The sequence below is a fragment of the Miscanthus floridulus genome, unplaced genomic scaffold, assembly GCF_019320115.1.
Source record: "Miscanthus floridulus cultivar M001 unplaced genomic scaffold, ASM1932011v1 os_1955, whole genome shotgun sequence".
In the NCBI taxonomy this organism is placed as follows: Eukaryota; Viridiplantae; Streptophyta; class Magnoliopsida; order Poales; family Poaceae; genus Miscanthus; species Miscanthus floridulus.
In genome coordinates, this window is record NW_027098006.1 from 13,219 (window position 1) to 27,084 (window position 13,866).

Here is a 13,866-nt window from a genome sequence, read left to right on the forward strand (position 1 = left end):
ACTCCTCACATTCCTCTGAAAAGGAGTCGGAAACAACAATCCAAGCTGTTGTAAAAAAAACAATCCAAGCACATTTTTCAAATGTATGTAAAACAAAACTCCAAAACCAACTCTTGAAGAAATCAAAGTTCATTTTCATATATAAATAGATGGAAATCCCCATGCTCCACTCATTTCACAAGTTAATCATGATCATTTTGACGAGAAAAGCTAATCACAGTCATCAACACTAAGCCAACAAAAAAAGCAGCACTACTCACATAAACTCATCATAAGCACCAAAGCCAAAGAAAAAACAAAAAAAAGGAAAAGAAGAGAAAAAGGCACCAAAAACGGCCGGCAGGCAGCTCCACTAGTCGCTCTCACTCACTCCCAGACCGCGTCGCCACCTTGCTTGCTGCCTTTACTCCTCTCCCACCGTCCCCGTTTCAATTCGCTTCACTCCCCGCAGTCCCCCCTCGCCACTCCCCCCCCCCCCCCCCCAAAGCTCTCTCTCCCCCTCCCTCTTCCGGGCTTCCCCTTTTCCGTCCGCCATGGCCTCCTGCTAGCTCCCGTCGCAACGCCTCCCAGATCCCGGACGCAGCGCCACCCCCCGCGACGGCCGGCGCGCGACATACATGGGAGGGTGCCACGCTAAGCCGCTCACCCACGACGCGGACGGCTCGCCGCCGCACGCGGCGCCGGCGACCCCGCCCCCGGGCAACGCGATCCCCGCCACCCCCGGGAAGAAGCACTGGGCGGTGTCCCCGTTCTTCCCGTTCTCCACGCCGAGCCCGAGCCCCGCGCACCACCTCTTCGCGGCTCCGCGGCGTCGCCGCGCAAGTCCCCCGCTCCCGCGGGCTCCGCGCCCACCAACCCGGCCAGGCGGCTCCTGCGCTGCCTTCCCGCCGCCGTCGCCCGCCAAGCACATCCGGGCGGCGCTCGCGAGGCGGCATGGCCCGTCGCGGGCCGTCCATCCCCGAAGAGGGTGGCGGCGAGGGGGAGGGTGGCAGCGGAGGCAGGGGCCTCGACACAAGGGGTTTGGGTTCAACAAGGGGGTTCGCAGCCAAGTAGACATGGGGACGAGGTCGGACGGGGGGGCACTTCGCTACACCTCGCTGCCACGGTTAAGAAGGGCGCGCGCAAGGGAGTCCGTCGCCATCAAGGTCATCCCCAAAGCAAAGGTGATGTGCAGCTTTCGCAATGCCCTACTCTGCACTTTGTTTTGATGTGTAATATGCTGAATCTTGAGACACCAGACACATGCTGTTTTCTGATTTTTTTTTTACCATGTGGAAATTTTTTAGGTGTTGTCGATTTGCTGATTGCTGCCTTGAGAATACTGATTTCGAACAAAAATACAAAATATTCATAGGATTCTGTGGTGACATTATATGGTTCTGTTCCGCATTCTGGATTGCAAACACCCTACTTCAATGCTCGTGACTCCGTGAGGATGGTTGCTTGTTGTTCTGTGCATTCTGCCTTTTGGGTACTGGGTGCATATTAGCATATAGTAGGACTTTCCGCTGCAAATGTGCCTACTCTAAGTCTCTAATGATAAGATACAAATAGATCGGACATTATTTGTTACTTGGGAAACTTACATCTGATGCTTTGCAACTACCGATCCAGAAGACTTCAGTCACTTGGCATTATTGTTCTATCATATCTTTTGTGCAAACTGATTTAAGCTCCATTCTGGTACCAGAAAATACACAGTTGGTCTTCGTCTGAACTTGGCTCCTTACTTGATCATCTTTTAACAACACCCACTGCTTGCTGTTTTGTTTTCTCAGATGACTACATCCATTCTATAGAGGATGTCCGAAGGAGGTTAAAATATTGAAAGCTTTGGCAGGAAACAAAAACTTGGTCCAATTCTATGATGCCTATGAGGACAATGACAACGTATATATAATAATGGAGTAAGTTTCCATGACCTGAGAAATTATAGTTTTCCTTTTACTTGATGTTTCATATTCTATGAGGCTGACCTCCATAGCATACATATGTAGTGTGTTATTATACCCTCATCATTGGGCACTCACAACTATTAACACTCACAACTACCGTTTTCCCCCTTCTTTTCTAAGTAACACTTTGCTTCGCATTTATATTTACGTTTTATACCCTGCTGCTGATGGTCCTCGGATAGTTCCTTTTCTATATTAGCATGCAATCCATGCTTTGTTCTTTAAAGATTCATGTTTATTAATTTAGAAATGCCTGTTGTGTAGGTTGTGCGAAGGTGGAGAGCTACTTGACAGAATACTTTCCAGGTAAGTTAAAGTGAACATAAAAATCGAAACAACAGATCAAAATACGTGCTTCAGTAGAACTGATGTTTTGCATTGGACTTAAGAGGTGGGAAGTACTCTGAGGATGATGCAAAAGCTGTCCTGGTGCAAATATTAAATGTTGTTGGCTTTTTGCCACATTCAAGGAGTGGTTCATCGAGATCTCAAACCAGAGGTGATGTGTTTTTCTGCATCTCTACAGTTAGTGCAAATTCCATGATTTAAGCAGGTTTAGGAAATACTAACTTCTACTTTCTGTAGTCTAGAACTTTACAATTACCATAGCACTAGTAAACTAAGCATGTCTTACTTTATACTGTAATTTTAGTGTTTTCATTGTTTACTTTATCATGACTTCTAAAAATATAATACCTGTTTTTCAGAATTTTCTTTTTACATCAAAAGACGAGAATTCCCATCTTAAGGCCATCGATTTTGGCTTATCAACTTTGTAAAGCCAGGTATACTTTGTACTGGTCAATCTGTGTTATTTTCTATATAAATTTTATTGGTCTCTAATTGTCTGGGCCAAAAAGGATTGTAGTATTCACAGGCAAAAAGATCTTGAATATGTGGTTCTAATATTTTATGCAGATGAGAGGCTCAATGACATTGTTGGAAAGTGCTTATTATGTTGCTCCAGAAGTTCTGCATAGATGCTATAGCACAGAAGCTGATGTCTGGAGTATAGGTGTAATTGCATATATCCTTCTTTGCGGCAGTCGTCCATTTTGGGCACGCACTGAATCTGGCATATTCCGTTCGGTGCTCAAAGCTGATCCTAGTTACAATGAGGCACCATGGCCTTCTCTGACTCCGGAAGCAATGGATTTTGTCAAGCGATTGCTGTGCAAGGATCCACGTCGAAGGATGACTGCAGCTCCAGGCTTTAAGTATGTTTCCGTTCATTTTATCCTGATGGCTTCTATTGAATATTGCCTTGTTGTGAGTATTCATGTTTTTTTTTCTAGGTCATCCGTGATCAGAAATTATAATGACATTAAGCTGCCATTGGACATGCCTTATATTCCGACTTATCAAAGCTTATATTCGTTCCTCATCTTTACGGAAAGCCGCTCTGAGGGTGAGTAACTTCAAATTTTTGTTTCATGGTTATAATGAATGCTCATTCAGTTTGGCAATTGGCACTTATCTTACCTCAAGTTTGTCTACTGAAATGCTTTTAAGGGTTGTGCTTAATAAACTATTTTTTGTTTAGAGTTGGTTGATGAATTTTCCTGTTAAATAATTGTTGAGTAATGCATGGTAGTACATTCTTTTATGGTAAACTTTGTCAGGAATTTTTTTATTGCATACATGTGTGGTTTAGCTAGGTTGGGGCAACATTTAGGGTATATTGCCCTTGATTTATTAGTTCCAAGAAAAGAAAAAAAGGTGCTTGATGACTCTGTCGCCAATTACTTTCATTTGAAAATCAATGTTGTGCTAACAAGCTTTACTAAGAATGGTCTTCCTATTTTGTCCTAAGTGAAAGCTACCATCTTGTTTTGGCCAAGTTTATACAAGAAAATACCAATTAATCAATATTTATATTACCATATAAGCACCATTAGATTCATCATGAAATATATTTTCATAGTATAACCTTTTGGTGTCAGAAGTGTTCATAATCTTCTCTATAAACTAGGTGAAACTTGAAAAAGTTTGACTTAGAACAAAGCTAGTGTGACATTCTTTTTTGGGGCAGAGGTAGTATATCATTACTGTTCTTTCTAATGCCAGCAATCTGCAGTGCTTGATGTATTATTGAACTGCTACAGGCTCTATCAAAGACCTTAACAGTTGACGAGCTTTTCTATCTGAAAGCACAGTTTTCTTTATTGGAACCAGACAGAAATGGATGCATCACTCTTGACAATATCAGAATGGTTAGCTCATAGCTACACCTAATTCCAGGCTGGTTAAGTCTGTCCTCATTAGCTTGTGTAAACTTAATGACTCCTGTTGCTTCACACTGTTTAGGCCTTAACGAGAGAAGCTACTGATGCAATGAAGGAATCCCGAGTTCAAGAGATTCTTGTTTCGGTACATTTGTTTGAATCTTATGACACCGTTTTGTTCATACAGAAACTGTACCACTGTCTGACTCTATAACTGGATATTCTTTTCAGTTGAGCGCCCTTCAGTACAGAAGAATGGACTTCCAAGAATTCTGTGCAGCAGCAGTTAGTGTGCATCAGCTTGAAGCATTGGATAGATGGGAGCAACATGCGCGATCTGCTTATGAACATTTTGAGAAGGAAGGCAACCGAGCTATTGTAATAGATGAATTAGCTTCTGTACGTGATCTTCCTCCCTGTTCTCTTTCTAGCAGATCAGTTTGGTGGACCTTCCAATATTTCCGGACATATTAGTTACTACATGCTATGGAGTATTTCATTATCAATGAAGTTTACTTGTTCTCTCAGGAATTGGGCCTCAGCCCTTCAGTGCCACTGCATGTCGTTCTACAAGATTGGATCAGGCATACGGATGGGAAATTGAGCTTTCTTGGATTTGTCAAGTTGTTGCATGGCATGTCCAGCAGGTCCCTGTCAAAGATGAGATAGCTGTTGATAATCTCTAACGACAGCGCATGTTTACACCGCCCTTGCCCCTGTCGACTTGGTTCACAGGCAATTAACAGGGCTAAAGAACCGTCGCTTGGAGCTTGCATATCAAGGGTGTTTGATTTCTAGCAGCAACCTGATCTGTCACTAATTTGAGTATAGAGTTATGCTGGTTGTTGCCTGCCTACTGATCATTTAGCCGATAGAAAAAGGAAAAATCTAACCCATGTTTGCAACATGTGATGTTTCTAACAGTCTTAGATTAGGCGTCATCTTCTGTTGTGATTTTGGGAACTTTGTAATGCTTCTTTCCTGGAACTGGAGCAAGTTAGCTGCAGTCACCACTCACCAGGTTGGCGTTTGGAGCATGGGCATATCACTTACCTGTCATTGTCACTAATGTCATTGTACCGACAGATGAATGTGCGTGATCGTTATGTGGTACGTCAGGTTCTCTTCGTGTATATATTGATGAGATGGAGCTGTGCCATTTTTGAATCTCAGAATATTAGCGTGTCAATTTGCAACCTCTAATTGATTCTAGGTTCTAAATCTTAGAATAACCTGGAATATGTGCGATAAAATAAGTATTACTTTTTACTGAATACATGAAAATGTTTAGAATGATATGGAATATGCAATAAGATTGTATTAATTTTGACAAGACATAAGAGGAAATGATTTTATTTCTTTTTTTAGAATTTCAGAATTTATTTATATAAAAATATTTCATAACATTCTTCTTTTACCATGTTTCACCCTTAGCGCCAGAAATCAGTGCTTGTACATACTATGTTGCTAAGCCATGCCAATGTCATGGCTTATTTGTAATTATAATAAATGAAAATTTACTCCATTTGTTTCAATTTATAGTCCATTTTTAGCTGTCATAAGGCAAATTTCTCCAAATTTGACCAATTTATTGAAAAGTGCAGTGGACACCTACAACATCAAATTAGTTTCATTAAACTCTCCATAAATATATCTCAAAAGTGCATTTATTTGAATTTATAGGTGTCAATATATTTTGTTTTTTTTCTAAAAACTTCATCAAAATTAGAGAAGCTTGACTTATAATGATAAATCTAGAGTGGATTATATTTGCCAATGGAGTAGTCATTAAATAGTTTTTTTATTGATTTTGCTTCCCCCCCCCCCCCCCCCCCCCCCCCCCCCTGTTTTGAAAGCATTGGTGACGATCTATTATTCCTCTCATCTGAGCCGTCCATTATGCGTCGAACACGGCCGATTCAAATGTCCTTGAGCTTTGAAATCTGGATTTCGAAATTCGAAAGAAGGAGTGAAATCCCCCCACGGCTAACGTTTTGAACTTCGAAGGGAAACCTGCTCTGCTCGCGACAGAGAGACAAAACGTTTTCACCACGCCGCAATCTGCCCCATTCCATTCCAAAGCGAACAGGGCGGGGGCAGGAGGCAATCGGAGGGGGGCGAGGAGGAGGCAAAGGCTTCTCCACTTGAGCTGCGGGATGCCGGTAACGCGTAGGCCGCGCCGCCGCCGCGGCGGTGGTGCAGGTGGAGGTGGAGGAGAGGGGCGCGTTGCGCCGATCGACATATCCTCTGATCTCCGGAAGCGGGGTCAGAGTCAAGGTCGGAGGATGAGGAGGATTCAGAATCAGGAGGAAGAGGAGGATACGAGCGACGAGGACTTTGTCGACTATCAGCGACATGCGACAGCGAGGCCGGTGATGGGGATGGCAGCGGCGAGGAAAGCGAGGAGGAATCGGAGGCGGAGGCGGATGCTGAGGCTGAGGTTGAGCAATTGGGCGCTGATCGGAGCGAGGTCGCCTGCAACAAAATCACTAGTCTCCTCAGCAGTAATATCCTCGATCCCCTCTATCTCGTTTAAATGGGTTGCTGTTAAGACTGTTCATCAGATATTCAGAAGTAAGTTACATGTAGGCGTTTAGGTGACAATCTCGAACGGGGGAAGTGTGGAAGTTGGAACGGGATTAGGTGCACGTAGAGAACTAAGCAGAGCTGTTTTGGGGGCATTAAAAAATTTAGCATCACTCGTGTGGTTCTATGATTTAATGCAGCTGCAGCGTGCCAATCTGATCGTCCGATGGACAAGATAAATTTACAGATACTTCATCTGACTAGTTTTTGAAGCTTATGTATGTATCCATTCTAGTGATGTGCAACAGAAACAGTTTAGACATCTTAAGGAAGTATGACCCCCAAAATTGTTACACTGTGTGTGCGACAGAAACTAGAAGGAACATGCTAATTGATTGTTTGGCTTCGGGGATTGTGTGCTTATCTCTAGCTGCTTGGTAGGCCGTAGATTGTTGCTACTACTGGTAGCTCATGTCAGTCACTTTTGTTTCTGCTTCCGCTCCTACAGCTGTTCTATCGAACCATAATTTATTTTTTCTTATTGACAGCTCAAAATACATCCAATGTAAATGGTTTTCAAAACGGAGCTAGATGCAATCCTTGTCATGTTCGAGACTAAGTTGAGCATGTTCTTGTAATAATACTGGCTAATTTCGGTTTACTTCAGTGGTGTTCAGGAACGAACAGAATTGGATCATTTGTTCTATGCTGTTTTCTTCCTACATGAACTGAAAGGCAGGATTTTCCTGTAGGTGGGAAGAGTCTGGAGGGTTTAAAGTTGGCGGAGTGCAAGATATATTTGAAGAAGAATGGTCTTAGCCAAACTGGGGGGCATAGACACTTGTGTGGACAGAATAGTGCTCCACTGGAGGTTAGATATGATAGATCTTTCCCACTTCTGAGTATATTCAGCCATTTGATGCTCGTTTAGTCAGACTTCAATTTAAGAGAACACTAGTTCCTGTGTCATTTGTTGTTCTCATATCTTTTATTTTTATTTTTATTTTTACCTGGCTTTGTTATGCACAGAGGGTTCACCTAGGTGATTTTTTTTGAAAGGAGATTACCTCTGCTTTTAGAAAGCAATAAGAGTTTTACATACTGGTGATACCAGTTTACGATAACGCGAAAAGACAAAACAGATAGCATCCCATGCCCACACTACTTAAAGGTCTAGACAGGGACGAAACGCTATAACAGGATAGCAACATCTGAATTAAAAGTTTGAAGCCCGATCGTGCTTGCTGATCCATGTCTCTAGGCCCTCCACCATCTTAGACAAATGTATCTGTTGGCGTCCTTCATAAGCTTCTCTCCACATCTGCAGAAAGGTGATTGCGTTGTAAAGTACCACATCAGGATTTGAAGGAAAAACTTTTCTGAATAGCCATCTTGTTCCTATTTTTCCATATTGCCCAGGTTAGGGCTTGCAAAGAAAAATAACACTAGTCTCCGAGGGACTCCCAAGCCCTCCTTGGCATCCAATCATACAGGAAAATTATGTTTTGACGTTGGAAAATCATGCCACCCAAAAGCATCTCTAATACAACACCCACAAGTACTGTGAAAAGTAACACTCAAAAAATATGTGGTTACCAGTTTCAGGTTTGCCCGCAGACACTACAGAGGGGGCATCCCCTGCCACCCCTCTCTTTTTCAGTGCTACTGCCAGCCTGTAATTTGTCATGAAACATTTGCCAAAGAAAAACTTTGATTTTAAGCGGAATTTTGCTCTTCCAAATCATAATACATAACTGGTCTCTAAGCCCCCCATGAGTTATTAAGTGATATAAAGATTTGGTCGTGTATTGATTTGATTTATCAAGCACCCATTTTACTGAATCTTCCTTAGTAGAATCGAACTGAAACACCCTCTAGAATCTGTTGTAGCGCTGTCCATTCCTCAATCCAAATTCCTTGCAGATTCCTTCTAAAGGTTAAGTCCCACTCATCACCATCCCAAATGTCACTCACCAGATCTTGCCTGATTTTCATTGATCTCATACAAAGATGCAAACTGAATTTTTCAGTGGCATGTCCCCAACCCACGAGTCATGCCAAAATCTGATCTTATCCCCTCTACAAACCTTGTATTCTGCGCCCCACTTGAATAAATGTGTTACTTTATGCAGTCCTTTCCAAAACTGAGATGACCCCTTTTGATTAGAGCAAAAAAAATTGCCTGAATGGCATACTTGGCTCTGAGTAATTTACACCACAGCTCCTCTGACCCAGCCTTCAATTTTCCAAATCCATTTGGTTAAGAGACACTGGTTCATGATTTCAGTGTTTATAATCCCTAATCCACCATGTATTTTGGGCTTACAAACTGACACCCATTTTGCCGTATGATATTTGAAGATGTCATCTGCTCCTCTCCAAAAGAATTTAGATCTGATTGTATCCATCTTTGAATGGAGACCCTTTGGCAGAAAATAAAATAACCCATAACATACATGGGCAGGCTACTCAAAACAAGTATTAGTCTGAATTAGTTTCCCCCCTGAGGTCATGTACTTGCCTTTCCAGGGATCTAAGCGTTTGATCATCTTGTTAAGAATCCCTTGGAAGGCAAGAATACCTAACACCATGTCAGATATTGGTATGCCCAAATACTTCATTGGCCAATTCTCCCCACCTGCAGTTTAAACATGTTGGCTTTCCTTTCTTTCTCTTCCTGACTAACCCAAAGAGGATCACTTCACTCTTATGATAGTTGATCTTTAAACCAGGATAACCACTCAAAACAATATAGGATCACTTTCAGTTTTGTAATTGTGCTGTCTGACCCATCTAGCACTATTTACAGCATCATCTGCATACTGAATGTGTGAAATACCACCTGGGATCAAATGCTCGACCACTCCCCTTGATCAAGTGCCTGTTGACAGCCTTGTCCAACTAGCACTTAGAGAATCAGCAGCTAGGTTAAATAGAAGGGGGAGATAGGGGGTCTCCCGGTCTTAGCCCTCTCAAAGTTCTGAAGTAAGGTCCCCTAGTGCCCATTAACATTGACACAAACCTGTCCCCCCTTGACAGTTTGCATTACCCAATTAATCCACCTAACGGGGAAACCTTTCCCTTTTAAAACTTCTTCAAGGAAGGTCCCATCTCACCCTGGTCATAGGCCCTTCTCAAGTCTATTTTTAGAATTAAGCCCTGCTTTTTCTTGTGGCTCAGCTCATGTAATACTTCATGAAGAATAACCACGCCTTCTAATATGTTTCTCTCTTGAATAAACCCAGTTTGATTAGGACCAATAACCTCCTTGGCTACTGGGGTGAGCCTGCCTGTGAGAACCTTAGTGAAAACTTTATAATCCACATTCAGCAGACAATAGGCCTATATTGCTTGATAGTAGCTGCATCTTTGACTTTGGGGACTAAAGTGATCACTCCATACTTCAATCTTTTAATGTCCAAATCGCCATTGTAGAAGTCTACAAACATTTTGTAGTAGTTGTCTTTGATCTTATCCCAGAATTGTTGGAAAAAAACTAGCCCCATATCCATTGGGTCCTGGTGCAGTCATCTTGTTTCATATAAAAAACTGCTTGCTTAATCTCCTCCATGGTGAAAGCTTTCACCAGTTGTTGACAATTTGCAATCAGTCACTTTTCTATCTTCAGACCAAAAATTAGATTTCAGTCTAATCTGTCTATCATCCACTCCCCCAACAGCAGTTTTGTAAAACTGAACTATGTGAGTCATAATGTCATCCTGATTGTTAACTGTCCTTGCTCAGATTCCATAGAGAAGATTGATCCCTTCCTTCTTCTCCCATTAGCAAAAATGATGAAGAATTTAGTATTGGAGTCTCCTGCAGAAGCCAGTGCTTCCAGTAGCTTCTCTTCCTCAGATAGACTTGTTCTAAATCCCTTTCGACAGCATATCTATGTTCCCCACTCCTGAGGCAACAGATCTCTAACTTCAGCTGCTTATCAATCCTTTGCAGCTCCTCCTTGAGCTCAAATTTGATGTGCCTAGATGTTGTTAGCGTTGCGACATTTTTCAGAACTTTGACACGGATTGACACATGTAATATTTATTACCCCGTATCTTATAGGTTCAAAGATGGGGACCCTGAGAGAATTTATCCTCGGTCATCCTTCTGTATCAACTGTAAAGGTGTGTTCTTAGTTGGAAAATAAACTCTCATTTAACTGCATAGCAAATTATCCATGGCAATAATCATACTCAGCGCAGGTGATGTTTGTAAGGACGATGCCGTCTTATTCAAACAGAAGGTGTACGAGAAGAGGTAGCCATCTGCATTTGCATAGTCTAATCTAACAGCCTCTTTGAAATAGTAACCTAAACTTCCATTCGGATAACTTTGACAGTGGAAAAAGGCATGCAAAATGCATAGGTAAGCGTATAGTAGCTGGCAAAGTCATCAAGGAAAGCTATGGTAAACAAAAGCAGCAACACACTTTCACGGTAAAGTTTGATTCAACAGTTTTGTACTACTGTGTCATTTGAGTCTTGTGATCATTTACAGACTACATTACTTGTTCGATTCAATAGATTCAAGTGTTTTGGAGCAAAGGAGCTGGGAAATTACCACCTTTGCATCTGTTGCTTGTCAAAGGGCGCAACCTATATAGAATGGTGACTTTTCGTCAGGTAACAAGAGCTCTCCGTATTGTTACTCTGTTTTCTACCTGTCACTTCGTGTTCTTTCTGCTAGTCTTTTATATAATAAGAAACACTCAGATCTTCTTCAGGAGTTGTAACCAGTGTGATGATACAATTCTCATTCTCAAATGTAATAGGGTAATTCAACTGTCCAGCATCAGTACTGGCTGTACATTGGAGGTTCATATTTACAGTTCTTTTTCTATCAGTCTGTGTGCTCTGTATACAGTAATGGAAATACTGGGAACTCTATGTTTCTAAAATAAAAGAAGCATTTTTCATGAATACGAATGCATCCTGTCAGATATCCAAGATGACTATCTCCACATTTCCCAAACTGTGTTTTTTATTCATATTCTCTCCCCCTAGTCGTTTATCAATAGAACTGGGATGTAGTATCGGTTTTATGCAATTCTCATATTTGAGGGTATCTACACATTTCTCAAATGATGGTTTGTATACCAACATTGTCCATGGGATGGCCTTGTGTGATTTTGAACTTCACATCATTTATTTCTCTTATATCTAGCCTTGGGCAAATGAAGTAGAAAGGCTGAAGGTTCTAGAAGAGAAGCACAACAGAGGGGACGAAGCAAGGCGTGTTCGTGCTTTGAAGAGACCTAATTCTGCTGGAAACAGTAATTTCCATTCTCAAGATTGTTTGCGCAATCTCTGCATTAATTTAATGCTGAACTTGGTCTTCTTGTCATACTTGTTTGAAATCTCATGCCACTGTTACTGATTGATGGTATTGCATATTTAAGTTCGTATTTAATCACGTTCATCAAATGTGACAGGTTATAGATTTCTTGTTTGGTGTTAATACCTTGCTACTAGTTTATAATGAGTTTTGTCATTTTGCACAAAACTACAGTGGGATAGTTACATGTGAACATTTTTTAGTTATAGGAGTATTTAATATTATTAGGAAGTAAAATTTAATGTTTGGGTTGATGTATTAACTGGCATTGGAACCTTTACAACTCATGATATGGAATATTAGTAGGCAGCTGTATCTCATATGGAATCAATTAAAATTCTGAATCACAGGGCTGGAGAACAGCATGGGCAGTAAAATGAATAACATGTTTAATTTCTAGGCTCCCTGAGTTCAAGAAGAAAAGTTGTATTCATAGACTTCTTCTAAGGAACATTACATCTTTCTAGATTCCTGGAACAACTCATGCATGGTATTGTCGACTTAGCAGAACATATGAGCTCCGGGTCTCTATTGCCTTGTTTTGTTAAGCCATTGAGTCAAGCTGCAACACTTAATGACGATTTTACTCAATCTCGTTTTCTTCAGTTCTGTGTTTGTTCTACCTAACAGTTTCTATTCCATTTTTTTGTCTTTCCTATAGCTCTTAAAGGCAAGAAAAAATTGGACAAAGAAAAGCACAAGTCTCGATCTGAAAGGCCTCGCTGCCAATCCAATATTATTGAATTGGATAAAGGCAAAAAACGACCTGCACAATCCTCCAAGTTTGATCTGCCTAATAAAAGATCTAAGAAAGAAGGGTCCCAAGTGCCTTCTGGGAAAAAAGCCACTGGTGGTAGGAGGGCAAAGAAAAATCGTGCCTGCCAAGATAAGAACATTTCTACTGGCCATAACAGTTCTCTATGCAATGACAACAGGGAGAAGAGTCATGCTACCTTTCAGAAAAACTGTCACGTTGAGCCTCTTAACAAGGGCCCATCTAGCTCAAAAGTTGGGATGAACAAAAGGACGACTGGTTCTGGGTGGAACAGAATTGGTGGCACACAGAGTCAATTAGAAGGAAGACACATAACTCCAGCTGCGCTTGTTGAAGCAAATCATGGAAATTTTGTTTTAGTACAGAATGCTTGTGTTGAGAGGCCCCAATGGCCTACTCAATTGCGTGAAGTTGCTCACGTTTTACTGCCTCGCCCCAGTGCCAGCCATCCACATGTACTACCCAAGGCTACAATGGGTCTCCAACATCAAAATGGAGCAATGGCTGGTGTGCATGCGCCTGCATATTTCAGGGCACTTCCACCCAATCAACAGAGGGTAGCATTTCCTTCAGGCAACATGCCACAAACTGTGTACCATCCTCATCCAGAAGAAGCATACGTCGTGCCACACTTAAGATATCCTAGTGGGAGTACTGGTTTCCGTCGATAAGACAGTCTAGTTGATGCCAGCTGCATTTTGATAATTGCATTGGTGGTAAGGCATGTGGTCTTGGTTTATTTCCATTATTCCATTTCATTGTTATGAGTATGTAGCATTTGCCTCTTACATAATGTGCAGAGGCCAGAACATTGTTTCATCTTGTGATCTTGAAATAAAGCTTGCATTTGCCTCTTAGCTCTTGTTTATTTGGGTGAAGTTTGGGATTTTGGCTACTGTAGCACTTTCGTTTTTATTTGGTAATTAGTATTCAATCATGGACTAATTAGGCTCAAAACGTTCGTCTCGCGATTTCCAACCAAACTATGCAATTAGTTTTTTTTTCGTCTACATTTAATGCTCCGTGCACGTATCGCAAGATTCGATGA

The 13,866-nt window shown here is 41.6% G+C and overlaps 2 pseudogenes; both read left to right on the forward strand.

Annotated features, from left to right (window-relative positions):
* The first annotated feature begins 486 nt into the window (after window positions 1–486).
* Window positions 487–4,909, forward strand: LOC136534453 (CDPK-related kinase 5-like; annotated as a pseudogene).
* Window positions 4,910–6,336: 1,427 nt separating this feature from the next.
* LOC136534452 (zinc finger CCCH domain-containing protein 62-like) lies at window positions 6,337–13,669 on the forward strand (annotated as a pseudogene).
* Window positions 13,670–13,866: the final 197 nt, after the last annotated feature.